The sequence below is a fragment of the Triturus cristatus genome, chromosome 10 (genome assembly GCF_964204655.1).
Source record: "Triturus cristatus chromosome 10, aTriCri1.1, whole genome shotgun sequence".
Classification (NCBI taxonomy): Eukaryota; Metazoa; Chordata; class Amphibia; order Caudata; family Salamandridae; genus Triturus; species Triturus cristatus.
The window spans coordinates 54,928,887-54,955,860 of NC_140593.1; the positions used below are offsets into that span (position 1 = coordinate 54,928,887).

A 26,974-nucleotide genomic window follows, 5' to 3' on the forward strand; every position below is an offset into this window, starting at 1 on the left:
TCCCGCCCATCCCATAGTCCGCTGGGCCGCAAACCATATCTGGAGGGTATGTGCTGTGGGCCCTGCCGGAACGCGACCTCTCTTTGGGTTGTAAAGCGCGCCCATGACCCCCTCGGCCCCCAGCAGTTGTCTATCCATACGATACGCCGGGTCGTCTCCAGGCACATGAAGCCACTGATTTACAACCATAAGTTGCGACGCCCAGTAATACGTTCTCATGTCTGGGAGGGCTATACCTCCATCGTACCACCCACTGGTGAGCTTATGGAGTGCTATCCGCAGCGCCCTATTCTCCCACAAGAGGCCGGTGACCTCCGCGTTGACGGCCGCGAAATACGTAGGCGCAACCGGAAAAGGAGTGTTTTGAAGTACGTATAGGAATCTAGGGAGGGCCAACATTTTAAAAAGAGAGGCCCTCCCCAGCAGCGTCAGGGGCAGGGAGCGCCAGTGCTTGACGTCATTGCGAAGCCTATGCAAGGGCTTCGTTAGATTTTCAGCCACAAACCTGTCGTTGTCCGCAGTTACATAGATGCCGAGGTATTTGAATCCGTCCTCGACCACCCGAATATCGCATTCCCTCGGGAGCCGAGGCGGGGAGCCTCGGAGCATATAGACAATAGATTTCTCCCAGTTGATCTCATATCCGGACCTCCTCCCGTACGACGCACAGATGTCCAGGAGGCAAGCGATTGAGCGCGCCGGCGAGGCCAGGTACAGCAGAACGTCGTCCGCATATAGGGAAATACGATCTTCCCATCCCATCGTCCATTTTAGGCCCCGGATCACCGGGTCCTGTCGCACCCACGCCGACAGCAGCTCCAGAGCCAGAGCAAAGAGGACCGGGGAAACAGGGCAGCCCTGTCGCGTCCCTCGGCCCAACGGAAAGGCGTCTGAGACGTGCCCGTTTACTACCACTTGTGCCAGTGGCTGGGTGTAGAGAAGCTGGATCCAGGCGCAAATCTTGGGACCAAGTCCCATGTGGCTAAGAACGGCAAAGAGGAATGGCCATTCCACCCGGTCGAACGCCGTCCGGGCGTCCAATGATAGGATGGCCGCATCCTCCTCTATCGAGGAACGGCACGCCAGAATCCCGTGGAGACGCCGTATATTCAGAGCTGTATTTCGGTGGGGCATAAATCCCGACTGGTCCGGGTGTATCAGGGTCGAGAGGTATGGCTGTAATCTTGTCGCCAGTACCTTTGCTAGAATCTTCGCCTCTGCGTTCAACAAAGAAATCGGGCGGTAAGAAGCGCAATCGTGCGCGGGTTTGTTAGGTTTCGGGATTGCCACTATCGTAGCCACTCTCTGATCTCGGGGCAGGATCCCGGTCGATAAACTGTCCCTATACATGGCCAGTAAGTGCGGGACCACGAGGGAGGCGCTCTGCTTATAGAATTCAACCAGAATTCCGTTTGGCCCCATCGCCTTCCCGGCGCGAAGGGCCAGGATTGCCAGTGTGAGCTCCTCAGCCGTCAGGTCCGCCTCCAGGGCCTCAGCCCCAGATGGGGTCAGCCGCGGCATTGCGATGTCCCGAAGGAAGGCCTCGTTATCTGCAACAGTAGAGGAGGCCTCAGGTGTATATATCGTTCTGTAGTGGGCCGCAAAGGCCCCCGCTATTTGCCGCGGCTCCGACGTATACTCCCAGGTGTCCAGCCTAATCCGTGCCACCCACCGCGCCGCGCGCTCCCCCTTTTCAAGCCAGGCCAGCAATTTACCTGCTTTGTCCCCCAGCTCATAAATCGTATGCTGAGTTGCCAGCTGTTTAGCTCGTGCGTCCTCCCAAAGATGGGACCTATACTCCTGCTGTGCCATGCGGACTCTGTGTGCCGATTCGTCATCTGCTTGTGATGCATGGATTGCCTCCGCCTCACTCACCCCCCGCTCGAGCTCCAGCACCGCCCGCCGCTGGGTTTTCTTGTGATCGGCAATCATGGAGATTGCCTGTCCGCGAAGGACTGTTTTATAAGCCTCCCAGAGTGTCGTTGGGCTCCTCACGGAATCTTTATTTTCAGTGAAGTATTGTTTGGTCGTCGCTTTAAGGGCCTTGCTGATTTTAGGGATTTTGAGATAACCAGGGTGAACTGGGAACACTGTGCGTTTACGTGGGTCAAAGGTTGCAAACGTAATGACCACCGGTGAGTGGTCCGAAATACCCCTGGGTAGGTGCGCCACTTCAGTCATTCCCTTTAACCCCGCGGGTGATGTGAAAATGTAATCTATGCGGGAAAGAGTGTTGTGGGCCCCCGAATGAAATGTGTATTGCCTCTCCCCTGGCCTATAGGTTCTCCAGGTGTCTATGAGGCCCAATGCCTCCGTGAATTCTCGCAGAATGGGGGTGGCGCTGCCATGATCCCTGTATGAAGACCTATCCAGAGTCGGGTCCATGGTTGCATTAAAGTCCCCGCCCATAATGAGCTCCCCTTGTGGTAGCGCCAGCAGGAACTCACCCAATGCCCTAAAAGTGGCCTGGTGAAATGTCGGGGGGATGTAGACTGTCACCAAATTGTACAACTTCCCTTCCCATTGGCAGGTCAGTGCCGCAAAGCGGCCCTGGTCCTCCCTACGAGAGTCAACCAGAATCAGGGGATAACGTTTGTTGACTAATATGCCCACCCCTCGGGACCCCGTCGTGAACTCCGAATGTATCGCCATCTTGAATCCCCATCTGTCTAGCGCTTTCGTGGTTGTGCCCACTAAATGCGTTTCTTGCAGGAGTGCCACCGCCGGCCCTCTACGCTTGAGATATTGTAATACTAGCCCTCGTTTGATCTTGTCCCCTAATCCGTTCACGTTCCAGGACAGAACACTGAAAGAGGGACAGTGCTGCTGACGTCTGGACACTATTGCCCGCTGCTGAGATGGAGTCCCGATCGCTGCCGGAGCCGATCCGGGAGGTGGACGCTTTGGCTGCTGGTGAGAACCTGCGGCGGCTGAGGATCCCTGTGGCCCCTAGTGCTCTGCTGAGATGGGCCGAGTGTCCAGGAAGAAGGGGTTTGCGGTCCTCCAGATGGAGGGGGCAGGTCATCAATCTGAAGAGGAGGAAGAGGTGCTGGAGCGCTCAGGGGCTGCCGCACCGGGGGGACCTACGCTGACCGACATACTGCAGGCTATTACCTCGTCCAGAGAAACCCTTGAGGTGAAAATCGACACCATTGGTGTGGATCTTTCTCTGCTTAAAGATGACCACAGGAATCTGAAAGACAGAGCATTGGCGGCGGAGAAAACAATGGAGGGAGTACCGGATGCGGTGTCAGTCCTGCAGCGATCCTTGACACAGGTGGAAGCCAAGGTTCGGATCTTGGAACTCCGGGCAGAGGACAGTGAGGGACGATCCCGCAGGAACAACCTCCGCTTGGTGGGGTTCCCGGAACGGGCAGAAGGGGATGACGCTGTCCGATTTCTGGAGGAATGGCTCAGATCTGAAGTGGCCCCGGAGGGACTGTCCCCATTCTTTGCTCTTGAACAAGCCCATAGGGGGCCGGCGCGACCTCCTAAGCCGGGTGCTCCCCCATGACCGCTGGTGGTGAGACTGTTGCACTATCGGGACAGGGATCACCTCTTGCAGCATGCTAGAGAAAAACAACAGCTCGAGATTGACAACTCCAAGGTAATGATATTCCCGGATTTCACTAGGGAGGTTCACAAACAGCGCGCCTCCTTCACTGCGCTTAAACGGAAACTCTGCCAGCTTGGCCTACAATATGCCATGCTCTTCTCGGCCCGGCTGCGAGTAGTGGACACCACTGGCACACACTTTTTCACTACCCCACAAAAGGTCTGGCACTGGCTTGAGATGCGACAACCGAGATCCAGGTGAAGCTGGAGCGCGGCTCTCCTGCACATTCGAGTCCGGCGAGGGCACCTTCGATGCCGAATCTCCGCCTTGAACGGGACAGGGCGGTACAGGCGGTTGCAGCGATCAGTCAGGGTGAAGTTGGCCCGAGTGCTGCTACCCCTAATCGAACCCTTGGTGGATCCGAGACTTCTATCTCTTGCAGCCCAACAACGAACTCTGACACTAAGCTACCTGTATTCACTCTGCAGACGGTGGACCTTTTTGACTGAGTGGGCAGCGGCTGGCTGAATGAGCTGAACTTATAGCCTGGTTTGGGTTTGTTTATTGTGTGCTTCTGGGCCTGCAGTAAGGGAGGGGCGGTGTCCATTGCTTATTATTGACAAGGGGCCCCCTACTGGTGCTGAGCGGGGGGGGGACCAGGCGGGGCTTTGGATCCTGAGGGATTGGCGCACGTCTCACCGCTGCTGTGTGCACAGTTAAAGGTTGTATTAGCTTGGATGGGAACTAGTTTCATGGAAGGGAGTTTTCGGGGCCAAGCATGCCACTGCAGGGGGTGGGGACAATGGACTGCGAACCGCCGCCTCATGGGAACCGCCGTAGGTATCCTCTGTTTGTCCTGGAACATTAGGAGGATGCATAATATGACACGTCGCCATAAGGTCCATGTCTATCTTAGAAGGAGAGTGGTACAGATTGCGTTGTTGCAAGAGACACATTTGACCAAGCAGGAGGGTTTAGCCTTACAGCGCAAATGGCGAGGGCAGGTGTTCTGTACGACATATTCGGCCTACGCGCGAGGTGCTCTGGTCAGCGCTGGAGTTCCGTTTCAAAGTACTGGCCAATTGGTAGACCCTGAGGGCAGATTTGTAGTAGTGTTGGGGCGCTTAGATGGTAGAGACATAGTACTGGGGAGCATTTATGTGCCTAACCCTGACCAGGTATCATTTTTTGCGCATCTATCAGCGAAATTGGCCCCTCTGCTGGTGGGATCTGTGCTCTTGGGGGGCGACTTCAATTGCATTACTGATGTCCATTTAGATCGGTCACACCCCCCATTATTGGATGCTCCGGTACACAGACTAGCTGCGGCGAGGCGGACCTGGCAGCAGCGATGGGGGTTAACGGACACATGGAGGGCCCATCAGCCGACTGACAGGGATTACTCCTATTTCTCCTCATTACATGACCTGCATGTTCGCCTGGACTCAGTCCTTTGCTCTCCGGATGTACATGGGGGGATGGTGCATAGCGAGTATTTGACCAGAACGTCCTCGGACCATAACCCCTTGCTGGTGCAGTTGCACTGGTCACAGGATCGCCCGGCCATTCCCACATGGCGGCTGCGGCCGGACACACTGGAAGATCCAGTGTTTAAGGACACTATAGGGTCGGCCATTGATGATCACTTCAGGACTAATACTAATACAGCATCCACTCTGCTCGTCGAATGGGATGCCTTTAAGGCGGTGTTCCGAGAGCGCTGTATTGGAGAGATGTGGGAGTCCGCAAGGTGCTGCTGCAAGATGTGGCAACAGCGGAGCAACACTTGCGTGTGTCAGAGCGAGAGCGCCCAGAGCATCCGGATAAATATGATGCGCTACTTGCGGCCAGGGAGGAGTTCGCGCTCCAGCTCGAGCGCTTGCGTTGCTTTGATTTTAAGGCGTACACAGATAAGATGCACGCTGAGCGTGATAAGTCTGGTGCCTTGCTGGCCTAGTTAGCCAATCCGGCGCGTAGAGGGACGGTGATAACGGAACTGCGGGGACAGGAAGGAGAGGTGGTTTACACTCAAAGAGGAATTAATGAAAAATTTTTGCAATTCTGCTCCGAGTTATATCGCACCAAGTTTGGCCCTGGCCTCCCTGGTGATGAGAAGTTCCTACCTGATGCGGCTCTCCCTAAGATTAACTATGAAGAGGCGGTTGCTCTTGGTAGGGACATCGAGCCGAGTGAAATACGCTGCGCTATGAAACATATGGCTAGGAACAAAACCCCGGGAACCGACGTGCTGCCGGTGGAATTTTATGCAACCTATGCAGACACTCTGGTGCCCTGTCTGGTGGCGCTGTATAATAGAGCGTATCGTGAGGGAGTCCTCCCTGTATCCACACATGAGGCCATTATAGTTCCTCTTCTCAAACCGGGCAGGCCTGCGTGGGACCGCTCCTCGTATAGGCCTCTTGTAATGCTCAATATGGACTATAAGGTATTGAGTCGGGTGTTGGCAAGCTGGTTAATGCCTCACATGACGACGCTGGTGCACAGAGATCAGGCGGGCTTTATTCCGACCCGTAACACCGCCATGAATGTTCGTAGACTCATGCTCATCCTGGGATCCGACACATATGATAAGGAGGATGCCTGCATTTTCGCGGTCAATATTGAGAAGGCCTTTGATAGCCTAGAGTGGCCCTATCTTACTAGTGCACTGCGGGAGTTTGGGCTCGGGAGAGGTTCATCCGATGGACAGCGCTGCTGTACAGTGAGTCTACCGCCAGAGTCAGGACAGGGGGCAAATCTAATTTTGAGTTCTGGGTGTCCCTCCCGCTCTCTGTTGCGGGTAGGGTCGCCTTGGTGAAGATGGTCACCTTGCCACGGTTCCTTTATTACTTTGGGACGCTCCCCGTTTGGATACCCACTAGGTTCTTTGCACAGCTCAATTCTTTAAACACGGGGTTCTTGTGGGGAGCTGGGAGACGGAGAGTCGCGCTGCTTACTATGAAACGACCCAGGGTGGAGGGGGGCCTTGCGCTGCCGGATCTGGAGGCCTATTATCACAATGCGCAATTCCAATGGTTTACGCAGTGGGTGGCGGGCCGCATTCGACATCTGGAGACTATGGGGGGAGCGGATCCTAGCTGGCGCCTGCTGTCCTGTGTTCTGCTGCGGGTGAGCCCGGGAGGCGACGCGATACCGTCGGACTTGGCCGTGGTGCAGTGGTGCTGGATGCGTGTGGCCAGGAACTTGCGTGTCAGGGCCCTGTATGCGCCTGAAATTCCGCTGACAATGTGCGAGGTATTGCCTCATGGGGGTGACTGGAGCAAGCTGCAGTCCTGGGCGGAGATGGGCACACTCACCTTGGGGGATCTGTACGAGGAGGGCAACCTCTTACCCTTTAATGACCTCATAGAGCGTCATGATCTCCCGCGAGGGGATTTCCTTTTTCATGCGGCCCTGTCTGCAGCAATAAGGAAGCATTGGCGAGGGGGTCTGTTGGAACCGGCTATGTCTCTTGCGTATCAGTACGTGGTGATATCTGCGGGTACTTTTAAATCGGTGACTTGTCTTTATCGCAGGATTACTCAGGACCTGCATCAGCCCCTGACAGCGTTGCGACTTAAGTGGGAGACGGACCTGGGGGAACCCATCTCAGACAAGACATGGGGGGAGGTAGTTGAGAGGCCATGGAAGAGTTCCCGAAATGCGCGCTTCCAGCTCATTCAATTTTATGTCTTACATAGGGCTTACTTAACGCCCAGCAAACTGAACGACTATTTTGGGGTAACATCTGACTGCCCTTGTTGTAATCTAGAAGGGGCGGGGTTCCTGCATATGTTCTGGAGCTGCCCTCAGTTGGAGGACTACTGGCGGGAGACAATATCTGTCTTAACGACTGTGACGAAGAGGGAGATAGCACTGACACCAGGGGTTTGTTTGCTACATGAGTTTCCCCACACTGCGAAGACCAAGGTCACCAGCAAGTTCATTGACCTGGGATTAGTGCTGGCGAAAAGAGAGCTTACTAGCCAGTGGAAGGCGAGGCAGGGACCTTCCCTTGAGCGGTGGAGACGGGTGCTTGTAAAGTGGGCGGAGATTGAAGGCAACTGCAGGATGGGCATGGCTAGACGTACGGGGAACGGGAAATCAATGAAGCTGGCCAGGGCATGGTGGCGCTTGTGGAACTGACTAAGCATTCGCCTGGTGATCAGGAGAGTGTGTTGGCTGAGACGGGGGGCGCTCAAGACATCTGATATTGCAGGCTCTAACTGACGGAGAAGTGCATTGCAGCCGATGGCAGGGCGGCGGGGGTCGCCTCCAGTGTTTCTGCCCTACCAAGAATGCAGATTTGAGTGCTGGGGAGTCAGGCGGTCCATGGAGCAAAACTGGGAATAACTGGAATCTTTTAGTTAGTAGCCAGCGGCATGCTTGGGGGGGTGGGCGGTGTGGGGTGTCTACAGGGGATTTGAGGGTTAGTAGGGGAGGGGGGTGTTGGAGCTGGGTGTTTTATTGTTTTTGTTTTTCCCTCATGCCTACGATGACCCTGCACTCTGAACGATAATATACAAGGAGCTGCTTGGGATTGTACAATTGCATAAAGTGGGGGCTGAGGGGGGATTCAGTATTGGGGCATGAGGGCCCTGGGGATTCACTGAGCGGCGCCCTATGGAAAGCTGCAGCGATGACACTAATTGCACTTGTAATGTATTGCTCCCCGAATCATTAATGTATGCTGTCTATGAAGCTATTTGTTTGACCTTCTCAGAAAATCAATAAAAATCTGTTAAATAAAAAAAAATCAATTGAGGCAAGTGGATACTAAACAAAGTTGATCGTCATCAAATTCATTTTCCAGAGGCTCTGCAATGTCATTTTCGAGTGACGGTGAAGAAAATGGCTGTGGGATGATGACGTGTACTATTGAACAATGTGCACACAAAGGTTTGGCCTCATGCAGAGAAGAGTCCAAGTTCATCATGTGATACAAATAAATGCCTTTGTACATTGCCCTAAGATCACTCTTAAGGTGAATGGTTGCCCCATACCTTTTATCATCATGATGGCGGAGAATTACTATGAATTGTCTCCAGTGCCCAGTCTAAGTTCTTTGAAGACAAAGGTTTACACGTGGCCTGTATCCATGCCATTTCAAAGCTGAGGATCATTTGTAGCAAAACAAACACAAGGAGATGATGGACGGAGCGCTGAAACATTTTAGACACTCACCCTCAGTCACAGATCTGGGTTGAATCCGTCATCGTTCTTTAGCTCACTTCACCACCCCAGTTCAGACCCGGTAATAAGAAAATCAGTCTTGACCCAGTTCCTCATGGGAACAGTCCAGCCCAAACTGCCAAACCGGTCTTCCCTGGACCAGAACCATGCATCCTGGGACCGGTTTCAGGTAACAACCCACATCAGCCAGGCTAGCTTGAATCCAGTGGCAAAGTGATCAAGGGACCCTCATCTGGGCAGTCACAGATCTGGGTTAAATTCATCATTGTTCTTTATCTCACTTTGCTACCCCATTTCAGACCCAGCCATATGCAAATCAGTCTTGACTCGGTTCCTCATGGGTACAGTCCACCCCATACTGCCAAACCAGGTCTTCCCTGGACTAGAAACAAGCATCCTGGGACCGGTTTTGGGGTAACACCCTTCATGAGCCAGGCTTGCTTGAATCCAGTGGCAAAGTGAGCAAGGGACCCTCGTCTGGTCATACCCTGCCAACTCAAGGTGAACAAAACAAACACAAGAAGATGATGGATGGAGCGCTGAAACTTTTTAGACACTCACCCCCAGTCACAGATCAAGGTTGAATTCATCATCATTCTTTAGCTCACTTCGCTACCCCAGTTCAGACCCGGCCATATGTAAATCATTCTTGACCCTGTTCCTCATGGGAACAGTCCAGCCCGAACTGCCCAGCCAGGTCTTCCATGGACTGGAAACAAGCATTCTGGGACCGGTTTCGGAGTAACACCTCTCATCAGCCAGGGTAGGTTGAATTCAGTGGCAAAGTGAGCAAGGGACCCTCGTCTGAACATACCCTGCCAACTTAGGGCAAACAAAGCAAACACAAGAAGATGATGGATGGATCGCTGAAACTTTCCAGACACTCAACCCCCGTCACAGATCAAGGTTGAATCTATCAACATTCTTTAGCTCACTTCACTACCCCAGTTCAGACCCATTCAAATGCCAATCATTCTTGACCCTGTTCCACATGGGAACAGTCCAGACCGAACTGCCAAGCCAGGTCTTCCCTGGACCAGAAACAAGCATCCTGGGACCGGTTTCAGGGTAATACCTCTCATCAGCCAGGCTAGCCTGAATCCAGTGGCAAAGTGAGCAAGTGACGCACGTCTGGGCATATCCTGACAACATAGGGTGAACAAAGCAAACACAAGATGATAATGGACAGAGCGCTGAAACTTTTCAGACACTCGCTCCCAGTCACATATCTGGGTTGAATCCATCATCGTTCTTTAGCTCACTCTGCCACCCCAGTTCACACCCAGCCATATGAAAATCAGTCTTGACACTGTTCCCCATATATATGACCAAGCTACGCCCTTTCCCAGACCTGGGAATGCTTGAAAGGTCCATAAACGTCTCCCAATGTGACCTTTGCTCAGACGTGGGAGACTTGGGGTGACCAGATTGAAAAATACTGGTGGGCTTTCAGTGGGGTCTCCTGGCAGTCTCGAGCCCAGCAACTCCTCTTGTGGCGCCCATGGCTTTCTGATTCGCACAAACCAAGATTTACAAATTTAGAAAAGTGCTTCAAGGCGTTGTTAGGGTGCTCATATATCTCTCTCTCTCTCTCTATATATATATATATATTTTTTTTTTTTAACCAGCTCCCTTCGCAACTGGTAAATGTGTACATTTTTTATTTTTTTATCTAAAGGTGTGCCTTACGTCTTTGTTTTTTAGTGGGTGCTGCTGCCCTTCAGTGGGGCACTGCGCACTTGCTACTACATACGTTTAACCAGCCAGAGCCTCTTAATTCAGCTGAACAGCAGCGCACTTTGGGTCTGATTCACAAAGGTAAACTTAGACTTTTATGTAGACTTTCTTGTATGTTCATGTTTGTTTTGAAATACACAAAACTGCATTACTAGATTAAGTTTATGAGTGCGGAGACACCACAGTCAGGGCTGAGGACTCCACTCATAAAAAGATAGGCATGTCGTATCACAAGGGTAGACTTACACTTTTGTGTTAGTTTAGGTTTGTTTTGGAATTCACAAAACTGCATGTTTAGAGTAAGTTTACGAGTGCAGAGAGTCCACAGTCAGAGAGGAAAATTCTGCACATAAAAAGCTAGGCATGTTGTATCTTTTTTATATATGGAGTTCCCCACCCTACTCCTAAACTTACTATCAAAATCCAGTTTGTGGCTTCCAAAACAAACATAAACTTACACAAAAGTGTAAGTTTACCTTTGTGAATCAAGCCTTTTGTGATGAAAGATGGGCACTGGCGGCTACAGCTCAAATCCATTTAAAACAGGAGCTTACAGTGAGTGGGACTACACCAAGGAGACTTAACTGTGGCCGCGGTGCAAAACCAGGGTCTTTTACGGGTCAGAACCCACTTCCTCACACTCACATATAATGTTTGTCTTTTATTAATTATATTCTCAATGGTGTGATAATGTATACCTGGATCATTAACCTAAGTTTGGCAGCCAAGAACGTTAATAGAAAGAGACATGAGATTAGTTCCAGTGTCTTGCGCAGTCGGCTCTGCATAGATCTCCCTGGCCTTGACTTTACATATGCTCTTGAGATTTTATTTAAAATGCCGTCACTTGGATGAGGTAGAAGTACCCTGATGAGATACTACTACATTTTGCTTTGATTAAGTCCACAAAAGTGGTTGTTTCGAGAGGGAAGAGAATCTTAGTGATATGAGGACGGGTGTTCTCTTACATCGCTCCTAAAACGTGGAATGATCTCCCACTCCACATCACAGCATCCTCCTCTCTGTTTTTTAACAACTTTATATTTGGGGTAACCACATTAAGATGGGGGAGGGGAGAGATAGGGTACAAATAAGCACACATTATTATAACGTCCGAGCTGTTGCTGTCCTCTAAATGGTGCATGGCGCAGATGCCGGAGCGCAGTAGAATCTGAGACTTACTCAATTTTACCACCCGCTATCCCTTTTGATGTAGGACGTAAACAGACGCCAAATCCTATTAAACATATACGTACTTTCATGAATAATTGCCTACAACATTTCCATGGCGTATATAGACCATACTTTCCCCTACCATAAAACAGGCACTGGAGGGCTCTGTGGCTTCCACCTTTGAGCTATGCATAGGCGAGTCGCAATTAGTGAGTGGGTGATCAGTTTTCCTAGTGAAGTGGTCATGGGATACAGGTCCTGGTCACCATGGTGCCCTAATAAGATGGTTAATGGGCCCTGGGGGAGTGTGATATTCGTGATGGCGCGTATGAGCAGGAGTATATCGCTCCAGAAAGCTTGTATGTGAGGGCATGACCACCAAGTATGGAGTAGTATGCCACATTCTACTCAACCCTTCCAACATGTATCTGTGCTGCCAAACATCTTGTGTAGTCTCGTGGGTGTGAGGTATCAGTACCATCTAGTAAGACGTTTGTAGGCGTTCTGTTTCTAATCAAGACATATAGAAGTCCATGCTGCCCTCTGCCATATCGACCTCCATGTTTCATCGGGTATTTTAGTCTCTAGGTCCCTTTTCTATCTGGTGATGTAGGTATGTTTTGGAAATAAGTATAGGTCTATAATGTATCTAAAGAGCCAAGATATTCCATTACGAAAAATTTTCATGAAGAGAGATTCTAGTGGGGACGCTTCGCTGTGCAATTTGTCGCGAACGGGTCTCCCTCCCACCCAAGGTAGGGCTTGCACTATCCTGAAGGCGTCTCCTCTACCCATCCGGATGGTTGGATTCAATCTTCTCTGGTCTCCTCCTCTCTTCTTGAATTCCACAAGAATCCGAAGACCTGGCTTTTCAATTAACCAACCTAGTATGGACAGAGCTAGGCCCACACACCAGCTCAGAACCAGGATACCCTCCAGGGTGATAGTGCGCTTTACAAATACACACAGCATAATGCTTGCTGTTTATGAGTATCAAGTCACAGCCCCATATGGAATCATTGGCGCCATCTTACCCCGTATGAGACTGTATATTACATACAACTTTGAAAAATTCATTGAATTGGTCATGTAAAGATAAATCATATATTTTTGTGGCATCTTGTCATTTTATGCAGACATGCAACTGCAATTTAAGTCATGCCATGGAGAGTAAATGCCATCTAATAATGTGTGCACACATCCATATTGAAAATAAAGCACACACTTGATTTTCATCACTAATACTTTTTAACCTCAGCTACTTTACAATGTGCGATTCAAATATCTTGAAATCTGCAGTCACAAACATCAGCTTGGGTGCTTTTGATTGTGTTTTGAAAATATGGTATGTGTGTAGAAGTGTTTACTCTTGATGCCTTTACTTTTACATTCATCTGTCAAACTCAACAGTGCACGCCGTCTGTACGTTGTGGTATGTGAGGGGTGAAAGGCTTTTCTAAATGACCCCAAATCATCATCTGAAACTCACCCTTGGAATTTTCTTCAGCAGCTACTTGATTTTTGACACACAGACCTGTGACACAACTAATTATGTGTCTCTGCAGTCACGTAAGGGATAATTACTTCTTGCGTTAGTCTCACTCGAGAAGGGTGACACTTGGCAGGTCTGCACTTACAGGCCTATAATAATAACATTTAGTGCCCTCTATAAGGCAGGTAGGGCTGGCAATGGCTTCTTTGGCATACTGTGTGGTGACGCAACCCACGTGCGTGTTGGGACAGTGGGTGATGTGATGCAACTTTATTGCGTGGATGAGAACGTTGAGTTTTTCTGTTCGGAGGCAGTTGGATGATGGATGTGAGGTGAGAGGCAACTCATTGGGTTGTGGTCTGAGACTCTTGTTATGAACTTAGGTTCCTATATAAATCTTGTTGAATCAACTATTAATCATCGGGTTTTACTTCGGGTGTTTTACTACCCACGACTGTGGAGTGCGTTCCAGCAGGACAGTCAACATTATGTGTGATGAGGAAAACGCACCGTGTCCCGGGCTGCGTTAGGATATGCCAACAGGACAAGTAAGGTGGTTTGCTGAACAAATTATGGTCATTATGTTTAATTATTCAAAAGTTCATACTGTGTGCGTACCATTGTTGCCATCCTGGCGTGAGCACAAAGCCTCAGGAAGTTCAGCTGCAGCACCAGCGTGCGAAGGCCATCAGGCGGAAGTATAGCTTGGATGCTCACTGCCACCATGGAACAGTCTCCATCATCATCATCATCACGTGCTACGCCACGTGTCACCTTCTTGGGGGTGGCGAAACAGGACACGTGCGGTACGTGGGCAGTGTGGACGACTTGGAAGTTAATGTGCTTCATAGCAAACCATCCTTACCTGTTAGAGAACTTTTCTACTGTGAACACGTGGCAAGCGTGACTGCCTTTATTATTTTGTTAGCAAATGCCACCTGAGTAAACAACCATGAGTACTTTCTTTGTGTTAGTTATTTATTTTCTTACCTCACTACAATGTGTAGTATTGTGTCACCTCTAACTTTCTTACCAACTTCAGGAGAGCCTTCTATGGATTTAACAACCTGGGAGCCAGTTTTCTTGGCCTGTGCAGAGGTGTTGGAAGGGGATGAAGGTACTACTGAGAGCAAATGATCTCATTTAAAAGTTGTCTGGGTGGCTTTGGGTTGAAGGAATTCAGACATTTGCCAGCAGTTGAGAGGCCGGGAAATATTGAAATATATCAGTATTGTTGGACTTGGCCCTTTTGGCAGGTTCACCCCTAAACTTTTTGCCTGTCTCCTAGCCTTTTCCCTGTGTAGTGTTGGTGGTTTTAGTAATCTAGGCACTTTATCACTACTGTCCAGTGTAAAGTGCGTGCGCTCTGGGTTACATGTAGTGAGATTGGCCTGCCCTCCCATAGGAATGCATGGGGGATTCCCTGTTGAAGGTGGGTCAGGGGTAAATCCGGATATGAGAGGCACAGCGTGGTCAAGTTTGGTATGGGTGAAATGGTATTAATAAATGCTGCGCAATGGTGTGCGCAGATTTATTGTGGTTATTTTAGAAATGCCACTTTTAGAAGTTGGCATTTCTGTGCCTGATGTGAATTGCATGTCTGGCTTTTGAGTGACAGGGGCTGGTGAGGTGTGGGTGGCTCCAGGTGGGGCAGGGTGAGCCAGCGATAGGCTGAGTAGGGACATCTACATTTTGAGTAGTGGGAGGAGAAGTCCCTGGTCCCTGAATAGGAGTGTACCTGCCCTAGTCAATGCTGGCTCCGCCCCCCTGTGGTGTGTCTGATGACGAGCCCCCACCTGACAAAGGGGAAGAGGAGCCTTGGAAACAAAGTGCTCCAATTCCCCCCTGAACCAGTTTTTGCTGGTTCCCCAAGCCCTGTGCTCTGCAGAACAAAGAGAAAAAGTGGTATAAATGTAGAGGCTGTGACCCCATGAAAATGTTGTGCTTGTGCTGACTTTGAGGGGACACTCTGCCAGGACGAACCGCCGCGGGACCAAGCTGCTGCTTCCTGGGGGTCCCTGCGTGCTGGCCTGCCTGGCTGCACTTTGCAGGGGTCTCCCCAGCATGAAGGACTGTTTTATTCCTGCCCTTTTTAGGATTTTATGGCTCCCCAGCGCCTCGTGAGCGCTATATTCAAATTTCCCTGGAGGAGAAGTGAGGAGCTGGCGGCGTGCAGCGTGCTGCTGCAGGGAGTATAGAGGGATTCCCCCATGTTGTGAGGAGGAGCGGGAGCCCACCCTGCATTTCTGCTCATTTTGTTCGCGGGTGCCCACTCAGCGTTATTGCCGCATCTGGAATTTAATTAATAGCGGGTGCCCGCCCTGCGTTATGGCCGCATCTTGAATTTAAATAATAGCAGGTGCCCACCCCGCGTTATTGCCGCATCTGGAATTTAATTAATAGCGGGTGCCCACCACGCGTTTTTGCCACAGAACGGGAGCCTACCCCGTATTGCCGCCACATTAAGGAATTCACTGCCGCGACGCAGGCAAAACAGGAAGTCAGGCAACCTTCATTGGAACGTGGGCGGACCACGAGACGGAAGCCGAGTCCGACCGGAAGGGAGAGAGGCAGCACGGCGGATGGCGTGCGGGGCTCCCGAAGGCCGGTGAGAGCCTCGCTGGTGCTGAAGTCAGGCGGGAGCCCACCCCACCTGCATGGAGCGGGAGAGGACCTGCCGCCAGGTTCCTGCTCCTGCCTACCTGTGAAGAGGTCCGGTGCAGAAAATCACCGATGGGGCCCCCATGTCGGAGGGAGAGCCCCGCGTCCTACAGCAGTCTGGTGATAAGGCGGAGGGGGCCCAAGGTACATTGACGGTGACTACCCCAGCCGCGGTTGAAAGGGACGCGCCGCACAGCCCCCATGGAGACCGGAGGAGCAAGGCGAGAGTCCCGGTGAGTGAGGCTCAGTGTTTTCGTTTTGGGTTGGGGTGCGTCGGGGCACATTGTCGGTGCCCGCCCCCCCCTGCGGTTGCACTAAGGACACCAGGGGTGCCCACACAGTATTCCCGGCTGCCCGTTTGGCAGTTGGCAGCTGCAAGGTGGGCGTATTTGGTAAAGAGCCCAGTGGGGCTCACAAGGCACAGTGGTGCCAGTTGGCACAGTGTATATTATGTGATTATGTTTCTAATGTGTTTATGACAATACAAAGGCTATTTTTATATAACCTTGTGTGGAATTCCTTTTGTGGTGTGCCTAGGGTGTTGCTGCTGTGTGTGTGTTGCGCATTGCCTCCGGGATAAGCCGGACTGCTCGTGCCAAGCTAACAAGGGGTGAGCAGGGGTTATTTTTGGCGTGTAACTCCCTCGCCCTGACTAGAGTGGTGGTTTCTGCCTGGCTTTGGTGCAAGCCTTAGCCAACCAGAAATCCCATTTCTAACAAGTATGTTTCTAAACAAATGGATTTTTTTTTTATAAAACCTACATAGTCATGTAGAGATACACATGTTATTCCTGACAGCAGGAAGCTGAGGAATCTTTTGAAGTCTACGGATCTGTCCTCAGGTCATTAGCAGTGGCTTGTGATTTTGCGCACATTAACTATGGACAAGTACTACATGTCTGTGGTGATGGGTGATTCTAGAACATGTTGTTATATGCTTGTTTAGTTTTTGAATGGTTATCCTCTGTATTGAGCCATGTATACATGTTTGTGTTTGATGTGTTCTTGCACGAGGCTTGAGTTGCGCTCAGTGTGTAGAGCTTTGGGGAGTTATTTTGCTCCTGCCGCGCTGCATGGATGCAGTCACCTGGTGCTGCACTGCATAATAAAGACTTTCTTCGTCAGTATACTAGCTGGTCTGTCTTTTAACAGTGTAGATGTGTGTCAGGAAGTACTGACCATTCTAGCAGCATTTCGGTTGTATTTCCTGAAGAACCCGGAAGATAATTGGAAGTTAGAACCTTGAGGATCATTCGAAATTACAATGTGGCAGGCTGTGCACTTTTGTCTTGTCAGACCTGAGATCCTCACAACTTACATTTTACTCACAGAGGAGTCTTTAATATTTCAGCAGCTATGGGATGAGCGCATAACAGACTCCATGCAGCTGCAAAACATAACAGATCCCGCGTGCATCCTGGACTCGCGCAGCTCTGACTTGGAGCAAACTGATGCGCACGTACCTACTATGAGTCGACGCACCACATGCACGTCCTACCATGAGTTGACGCACCGCACGCACGTCCTACCTTGAGTTGATGCACCGCACGCATGTCCTACCATGAGTCGATGCACCACACGCACATCCTACCATGAGTTGACGCACCACACACGTCCTACCATGAGTTGACGCACCACATGCACGTCCTACCATGAGTTGACGAACCACATGCACGTCCTACCATGAGTTGACGCACCGCACCGCACGCACGTCCTACCATGAGTCGATGCACCGCACGCACGTCCTACCATGAGTTGATGCACCACATGCACATCCTACCATGAGTTGACGCACCACACGCATGTCCTACCATGAGTTGACGCATCACACTCACGTCTTACCATGAGTTGACGCACCACACGCACGTCCTGCTGGGAACCCTTGGGCACAGTGCATCTCGTGACTCTGGATTGGCTTTGAGCAAGTGACTGTCTAACCTAGCAATGTTCTACACGCTTGTGCTGGCTGTTGGTCTCAACGTGTTACAGATCGGAGTATTAGCCTGCTAGAATCATCGTTGTATCATAAGTGGAATGAGTGCACTGTTGTACAATAACAAGTTTTTTGGGCAGCAGATTGTATGATTATTTATCCTGCGTCTACATTCATTATTCATTCTGTGGATATTTGTCTGTTCTGACATTATTCTAAGGAAACATACAGTAAGCAGTTCGATCCACCAGCCCCATTTTTACAAACCAAGGGAGATCCTCCTATTCCTTGGATGGTTGGAAGGAGGAGTTCATCACATGTATTAGAGCCAACGATGAGCACTGAGAGGAGCAGAAATATTTTGTTACATTGTTTACGTTCTGAGGGTCAAGTTGTTTTCAGAACTTTACCTCAAGGTAGACCTCGGGATGAATAAGGAGACATTGATGTGTATGAGGAAGTCCTATTAAGGATGGAGTACCGATGCAAACCCTCTTCCAGCATTGTGGTGAAGAGGTTCAAATTTTAAACCAGAGCATAATGAATGTTTGACAGCGTTGAGGACTCTTTCTATGATTTCTAATTTTGGGGTGATCACTGATGAAATGATAAGAGACCAGATAATTGGTCATGTAAGGGGTAAATAGTTTGGTGATTGGTGATTTTAAGCTGCAGGATGCTATTGCTGCTGCTAAAGCATTGGAGCAATCTGAAAAATGGATGCAACCGGTCCAGTGCAACAATAAGTCTTCTAGTGGTATGGATAAAGTGTACAGTGTGAATTCTAACAATGTACATACAAACAATTCAGTTCAGGGTAAAAGGACAGAGAAAGTAGGTGTGGTGTGGAAACCCAAACCATATTGCATCATTTCCCCAGTGTCCTGCTAGCAGTGTAAACATGTGGACACGTTGGACATTTGGCACATGTGTGCAAGGATGTAAGGAGGAGTAATATTTTCTCTAAGGGTAACATTTCTTGTGTGAGTGAGAATCTGGAGATGTTACGTGGATGTGAGTGTGGTGAAATGGATGAAAGTCATAGAGTAGTTCTGTTGTCCCTTCAAGACTTCAGCGTAGGCGAGGCGTCAAGTGTGGTGAAGTCTCTGCCCAGATGTATTGCTGAGAGTTTGGGAGCAAAAGTGGAACTTATGGCAGATTCAGGTTCTCCCGGGACAATAATAACTAAGGAGTATTGCTTGGAGAAGTTTGGTGATCTTATGGAGCTTGATGAGCTTAGGGAACTTGATGTCATAGCACAAAGTGTTGACAGGATCAGGTATGATAGGGTTCCTATTGAGTTCAAGGGAAGGCGGGCACAGATAACGTTGTTTGTGGTAGTGAAATGAGTGAATGTGTTGAGTTGCTGAGACGTATGTAAATTATGAATCATTTTGACTCCTAGGAGTAATGAACCTATTTTGCTCGTAGTGGTTGCACAAGAGATGAGTGGTGTTGTTCCCAATGTCTTCACTGATAAGTTAAAGACACAAAATTGATGGACGGAATGCAGAACAAATTAAAACATTCAACCCCAGTCAAGAGATCTCGGTTAAATCCATCATTCTTTTGCTCACCATGCCACTCCAGTTCAGACCTGGCCATATGCAAATCAGTCTTGACCCTATGCCTCATGGGAACAGTCCAGACCGAACTGCCAAGCCAGGTCCTCCCTGGGCCGGAATCAAGCATCCTAGGAACGGTTTCAGGGTTTCACCCCTCTTCAGCCAGGATAGCTTGATTCCAGTGGCACAGTGAGCCCAGGACCCACGTCTTGGCATACCTGGCGTACTTAGGGCAAGAAAGCAAAAGACACACAATTGATGGACGGAATGCAGAACAAATCAAAACATTCACCCCCAGTCAAGAGATCTGGGTTGAATCTGTCATTCTCACCATGCCACCCCAGTTTAGACCCAGCTATATGCTAATCAGTCTTGACCCTATGCCTCATGGGAATAGTCCAGCCCGAACTGCCAAGCCAGGTCCTCCCTGGACCGGAATCAAGCATCCTGGGACCAGTTTCAGGGTAACACCCCACATCAGCCAGACTAGCTTGAATCCAGTGGCAAAGTGTTCAAGGGACCCACATCTGGGCATACCCTGCCAATTTAGGGCGAACAAAGCAAACACAAAGAGATGATGGACGGAGTGCTGAAACTTTTCAGACACTCACTCCCAGTCACAGATCTGGGTTGAATCCATCATCGTTGTTTAGCTCACTTCGCCACCCCAGTTCATACCCAGCTATATGCAAATCAGTCTTGACCCTGTTCCTCAAGAGAATAGTCTAGCCCAACCTGCCAAGCCAGGTCTTCGCTAGACCGGAAACTGAAGATAGTGAGTAAACCTCCTGGGGTAGGATGGCAGACAGGACAAAATTTAGAGAGGGCCTGGGCATTTCAAAGTTGGCCTTTCAAACTGATTGTATCTTCAAAGGCCAATGTGGGCATTACTACTGGGGCTCAGGCATCCAAAAGTAGAGAGGCTTTTGGATTTGGAACCATACTACGCTGATTCGACGCTGGGACATCCACACGAGGAATCAATGAGGCAGGAGGGACTGCAACTGGACTATCCGCAGACTTGTGGTGGCCTGGAGCTTGTCATGCAGGAAGGGGAATATCACTTGCTGGATTATTCCTGGACATTGCTGGCCTGCAGCTAAGTGCCAGCTGTCATGGTCTGGGTCACTAATTACTCTCCGAGGGGCGGTGAGCTGGCCTCCTGTCCACGATATCCCAGGGACACAAAGGATCTCACTGTTTCCACGAGTTTGTAAGGACCACACAGTGTGCGGCAGGGATGGGTGGAAGTGGTCATTGGTTTGGAGAAGGACTGTCCTGACGTACATTATCATCACACTGTGCAGAGGAGTGTGCTCATAAAGATCACCAGCCACCTGAGGTGCCGGGATGTGAGAAGTTCAAGGAGTGCGGGGAAGCTTGCAGAGTCCGAGGGACCCATGCTTGCAAGCAAGGAGACCAGTGTTAGCTTGCACTCCAGAGTGTGTGGTGTCCGAGAGGTGTTGGGGAACCTAAGCCAGAAGCTGAGACTGTCTTCGGCTTCCAGAGAGGGAGGATGACAGTGCCTGACATCATGGCCTCTGTCCAAGGTCATTGGCTCCCTCTCCCTGGACCCACACCATAAGTTGCTTTGTTGTAGAGAACACTGTGACAAGACCTGAGGGGTTTCATGTGCCTTGTGGGTACCTGCAGCTGACTGTCGGGGCTACGGCAGGTCACTCCTCCACTTGAGGGGAAATCATTATTCCAGACTTAGCAGCGTGCCAGCTTTCTGGGTCATAAGCTTTTGTCTACGGTGGGGATAGCAATCCCTTCCTCGTGCAGGTGCTACCGCGCGCCTGGAGGTCTAATCGGATGGCCGAAACTAAGTATGTGTTTCTTTCTGTTTTTGGTGGCTCCGACTGTCTAGTCAACAGGGCGCCAGTTGGGGTAACGTGTATAATTGACTGGTGTAGTTTAATGACTAAGGGGTTGGGTCATGATGCGTAGTCAAAGACCTGTGACTGTTTTGACCTTTCTGCTAATGGGAAAGTCCGACAATTGCCTAGAACTATAAAGTGTATATCCAATGTGTATCTTCTTTTGATTTCAGTGTGTGTAATACAAAGACAAGTGTTTTATTACATACAGTGTGGAGTCTTTTTGGTGGTGTACAGAGTGTGTTGCAAGGGTGGGGTTGTGCCAATACTTTACACTCAAGCCCGGAGGATAAGCCTGACTGCTTGGTGCTAAGCTACCCAAGGGTGAGCACAGGTTATTGGACAAGTGTATTGTACTCATCCTATTTGGAACAGTGGATTCTGACTGGCTTCGATGCATCCCAGCCAGCCCGAAACCACTGGGTCTAACAGGTTGAAAGAAATATTTATGAAACTATCATGAGAAAAGAGTGAGATAATGCTTTTAATTAAGATATTCAACTAATTGTAGTAAAAGAGGATGTAGTGCGTGGGTGGGTTAAAAAATAGAATGGACTGCAAATCCTAGAGGTTTTTGGGAGATACAGGATGAACTCTCAGTGAACGGTGAGGAATTGTGGAGAGGTGAAAGAGTTGTTCCGCCCTTAGCTTTAAGGGGCAGGATCACTGACTTATGTAATGAAGGAAATCTGGACATAGTAAAAAGCAAAAAAAGTGTGAAGGAATCAAATTGGTGGGTGGGCATGGACGATGAAATTGAACGTAGTGTTCAGAATTGTATGGAGTCTGAGAGTGCAGACAAGACCCAAGTGACTTTGAAACCTGCATTATGTCCTGCTAAGTGTCCCAACATGGCCTTGGAGTCCATTTAAGTGGATGTCATGGGCCCAGTGGTGGAAGATGGTGGGACCTACACGTTTGTTTTAGGTGCTATGGATTATTTATCAAAGTGGCCGGTAGGGAAATCTGCAGAATGTTCAGATACAGGGAGTGCACTGTGTTTTTGGTTGCAATTTTCCTAAAATGAAGGCTTCCCTAAGGGAGTAATCACGGACAATGGCTCTTAATTTAAAGTGGAAGAAGTGAATGAGCATTTGAGTCTAAATATAGTTGAACATAGGTTTACAACAGTGTATTATCCTGAAGTTAATGGTGATGTTGAGAGCTTTAATCAAGTTTTCAAGAGAGTGTTACAAATTGCCAAGAGTAACAGGTTGGGTTGGAAGTGAAGAAGATGATTTTGTCCTACAGAATCCCTCTTACCTTTGTAAGTGTGTTTACTGTTATGAGGGGGAGAACTCCCTTTGCGAAGGATAATCAAAGTGAGCTGTTCAAATTTGGGAGAGTGGAGCGATTCACATCTGTGGTTAGGGACAGTGTCATGAAGGCTCAAGATGTATATAAGAAAAGTATGATAAGAGTTGTAGGACAAAGTAGCAAGGTTATTTAAAGGTGATAAAGTGAGAGTGAAGACACAATGGAAGGTGCGGAAGAGGGAAATTATGTTTTAAAGTAGTTTAAGTATATTTCCAATTGAGCTAGACTTGAAAGGGTAGGGTGTCGCACATGAATAGGATGGCTGTATGAAAGGGTGTGGCTAATGATGGTGTTGATATGGCTGGATTTGGAGAAGGCTAGAGAGTTTCGAGGTGTGATTTTTGTAAGTGAAGGTTTGCCTAAAAGAGTACTCACGAGCAATGGTTCTCAATTTAAAGTGGCGGAAGTGAAAGGACATTTGAGTCTTTTCAACGGTTTATCATCCTGAGGCGAATGGTGAGGCTGAGCGATTAAATCCAGTTTTCAAGGGAGTGTTACGGATTGCCAAGAGTAACAGGATGGGTTGGAAGTGAAGACGATGATTTTGTCCTACCGAATCACTCTTACCTTTGCTGAATTTAGTCTGCTCGCTGCTATGAGAGGAAGGACTCCCTTTTCAAAGGATAAGCAAAGTTAGTTGTTTAAATCTAGGAGTGTGAAGTGGTTCACATGAATAGGATAGCTGTATGCAAAGGGTGCTTGCGTAATGATGGTGACGATATGGCTGTGTTGGAGAAAGCAAGAGATGTTATGAATGACTGGTAGATGATTGTGTAATATCAAGAGAGGATGAGAGTAAAGAAAACAGCATAAATAGTATTCAGAAGAATGGTGTAGTAAGGGTGGAAAGAGAGAATTGAAGTGGTATCCTTAAGAGCAGGTCATGTGGAGAAGTGTGGCTCAATGGTTAGTGCGGCAGACCTCGATGCAGAGCACCGGTCCGGGACCTGGGTTTGATTCCCGCCGCGGCAGGGTCTCGGCCTATAAATTCCTCGTCCCGGATATTCTCGCCTCAGTGCCTATTCTAATCATGGGTCCCACGCTGCAACTCTGGGCAATAGCTTGCTTAATCTCCACAACGGCCCCCAACAGCGCTGGGATGCCTGGCTTCACCATGGGGGTGACCAGGAGTGGACACTCCACACGGAAAGCCAGGAAGGGTTTCTTCAGTGGTATGAGTACAGCGCTGAGATACCCGTAGTGGTGATCGGCGCTATATAAATACCTATACATTTACATGTCATATCATCAAATCAGATTATCCTACGTCCACCATATCACGCTGATTATGTTCCGTAATTATGCTGTGGAGATTGCCTACTGTACGTCTTTGTTCTAAAGTTCCTGTGTACATATGTTCTAGTGTTTTTTTATCTGGTATGTCATGGTATTTTTCATTACAAAGGGGGATGTGTGATGTTGGGTAATTGTAGAGCATGTCTCATGGATATAAAATGTTATTATTTTATATTCCGGTTAGTACAGTTGTAGAAAGTTAGAATGTTTAGGTTTGAGGTGTTCTTATGGTCCTGGTGCTTGAAGAACGGAGGCGTAAGACACCATGGCTGCAAATAAATGATTACTTTATATTTACCCTGTTTCTGGATCTCTACAGTGACCTAATGAAATTGAACAGTAAGAAAGTCCAGGAATGCCTGTGGGTTCGGTGAGTGCAGGTATGAACTCAGGTGCTCCAATAAACGTAGCCAAGGGTGCTGAACACTCTGAGTGGTTTCCTAAGAGATTTTGGGTGCTTCCAAGGGGGAGATATATGCTGTGACTGTGTTCGATTGCATGAATAATAGTGTCAAGATTGTGTGTTTGGTGTGCGTTACGTTTTGATAATTATGTTTTATAAGACGTGGCACACATTCTCTGAGCAGAGTTCTCACCACTCCTTCCCAAGAGAAGAGAAGAAAGGTTCAGGTGTGAGAGGGGAGGGCACAAGATGGCCGTGGGATGAACCCCTTGGCTGTGAGTCTTGTCCAAGGATGCTCTGCTTGAGACTGGCGGACTCTTTCACAGTACGCGTCCACAGCTGCTGCCTGCGTCCTACGTATTTCTTTGCTTGTGGTGTGTGCTTATGTATATGTGTGTGCGTGTACATGTGTGTGTGTGTAAGAGAGAGAAAAAGGAGAGAGATAACGGAAACTTTGTTCAGTTGCTGTCCATGCTCTATCTGTTTTCTGTGCTGTGGCCCTTGTGTGTGACAAGCTATTGTTCTGTTGCTATCCAGTCCCCAAATTTGGAAACAAGCATTGGCAAAGCTAACCGTTCTAACTTTGCCAATGCTTTTTAGCAATTCTGTACAGCATTGGCAAGATACTGCGCACTTTAGCAAAAATGTAACAAATAAGAAAGTGTGATGATGCGGCTGCACAATTTATAGACACACATACTCTGTCACGCATGTACTCATACAAAATGACGCTGCCACCATTTAAAAAAATGTACATATCTAACGTGGATCAGTGATTAATCAGTGATTAAACACAAAGAAATAGAAGTAGCACAAAAGCAGTGTTGAAGTGGAAAAGAAATTTAAAAAAGATAGCATGTGGAGGTGACAGCAGAAGCACATTGAAGGGTTAAGTGCGCATGGGACAATGTAACACGGGGGGAAGAAGCACACAAGGGCCAGTGAAACATGGAGGGGGACGAAAAGAACGACACAGGCAAGATAGATCAACACAAAGTGTGGCAGGGGTGCATAGAAGTACACGAAGAAGACAGTTGGAAAACACATGCACTCTAATTGAGCGCTTAACCGAAAAGAAACAAGCATTGGTAAAGCCAATAGGTCTTGTTTAGTCACGAGCTACTGGCTTTGACTATATTTTTAACCATGTTGTACAGCAGCACAACTGCTGTGCAGCATGGCCAAACATTTGAGAAAAAGTGCTGTGACGTGGCCAGCACTGGACGCGTCATGGCGTTTTTTTCTGATGTGCGAGGCTGGGTTAGGGGCAAGCACCAAGTTGGGGAGGGGTCAAGGGCAGGGGAAGGGGATAGATCAAGCCACAATACGGGAGAAGGGAGGGGGATAGGCAACAACAATGGGGAAAACAACAAGAAACAACAAGCATGGATGTGGGGGGAAAGGGGAAGATGGCCTGCAAACACATGCCCCCTTATAGAGTACTGCAAGTAAAGAAGATATAAGGACCTCCAACGAAGTGTGAACAGTGGTAGAGCACTGTCCTATGCAAGAACCAGTATTGAGTCATGCTCCAAGGAAGGGACAAACACACGAAGAAGCGGGGACGCAGTAACCAAAGTGAAGCTAGGAAATAAGAGGGGCAATGAAGCCAACCAATCGTAAGCAATAGTGGGGCTCTAAGCCCTATTGGTAAACAAAATGTCTTGCAAGGAACAGTGCATACGCTATCTCAGGAGAGACCTAAAAAGTAGCCCCTGAAAAGTAAGCAGTGGAAGTATAGAACTGATCAGGCCATACCCCAGGGAAAGGACAAACACAAGAAGAGGAAGGAAAGTCCACACAATCTAACGAAGAGAAAGTAAACAAATGAGAGTGAAATAAAGCCGACCAGTGGTAAGCTATGTGTGGGCAACGAGCCCACTGTAAGCTAACAATAGGTCTTTACGCAATCAGACAGCTCATGCTGTCTGATAGGCGAGACCTAAATATAAGTGCAAGAGTGAAATGTTTTTTTACTAGAAAAGCAGTACCAACGGCGGACTGTGATCGCCGCACTTCGCTCTTCCGTTTCCTTATTTTAGTATAGCAATGGTTAGTGAACAAACTCCCCTGCACCCACCGTTGTTAGGTGCAGCTGCAGATGCAGAACAACACAAAAGAATCAATGGAGTGGTGCACCTTAGACAATACCCACATTCGTCACTGCCCAGATAATGAGTCCAGCCAAGTGTCTAATTCAGTCATCAGCTTTATTTAGGTGGTACAAACAGAGCATCATCCAACCAACGCGTTTCGTTCAGATCAGTTGATTGAACTTCATCAGGGCTATTGATAAAAATGTCCACATGCTAGTACTTCAAAAGCGTCCAAGGCCTCTTACATCAAGAAACCACACATCAAGGGAATACCGCTTATAATATCGCAGTAGTACAATGAACATGTTTAATGTCTAAGCAGGGTGAGTGGCCACATAATAATGCCCCCGGTCTGATAGCCAAGTTACAGATACCCGTTCTAATTCACATCTGGCAAACAGTGGAAAAGTTAAATGTTTTTGTTAGGAGCCTACCACTGGGGCTGCCGAAGGGCATGCTTGGCGCATACCATGGATGCCTCGCTTTGAATCCACCCTAAAGTACAGAAAAAATGATGGATGGATTGCTTGAATTAATCTCTGTTACTCTTTTCTGTTTATCTCTTTCTCATTCTTTCTCTCTATGTTACTGTTTTTATACTTTTGTCTTGCGTCTTTTTCCCTCTGTTACTGTTTTCCGTGTTTTTCTCTTCCTCTTTCTTTCTCCTCTGTTA

General features: G+C 48.8%; 1 protein-coding gene across 3 annotated transcripts in view; it reads left to right on the top strand.

The window, feature by feature from the left end:
• Window positions 1–26,974, top strand: part of LOC146788821 (BTB/POZ domain-containing protein KCTD12-like) — a 731,043-nt gene that overhangs the window by 441,684 nt on the left and 262,385 nt on the right. Inside the window, exon 1 of one of the 3 annotated variants that reach the window (XM_085630405.1) lies at window positions 15,719–16,045. The exons of the other annotated variants lie outside the window; for them this stretch is intronic. The gene's annotated coding sequence lies outside the window, so the exon portion shown is untranslated. Of the gene's footprint in view, window positions 1–15,718; window positions 16,046–26,974 lie in introns of those variants that run through there. 3 annotated transcript variants of the gene reach the window in all.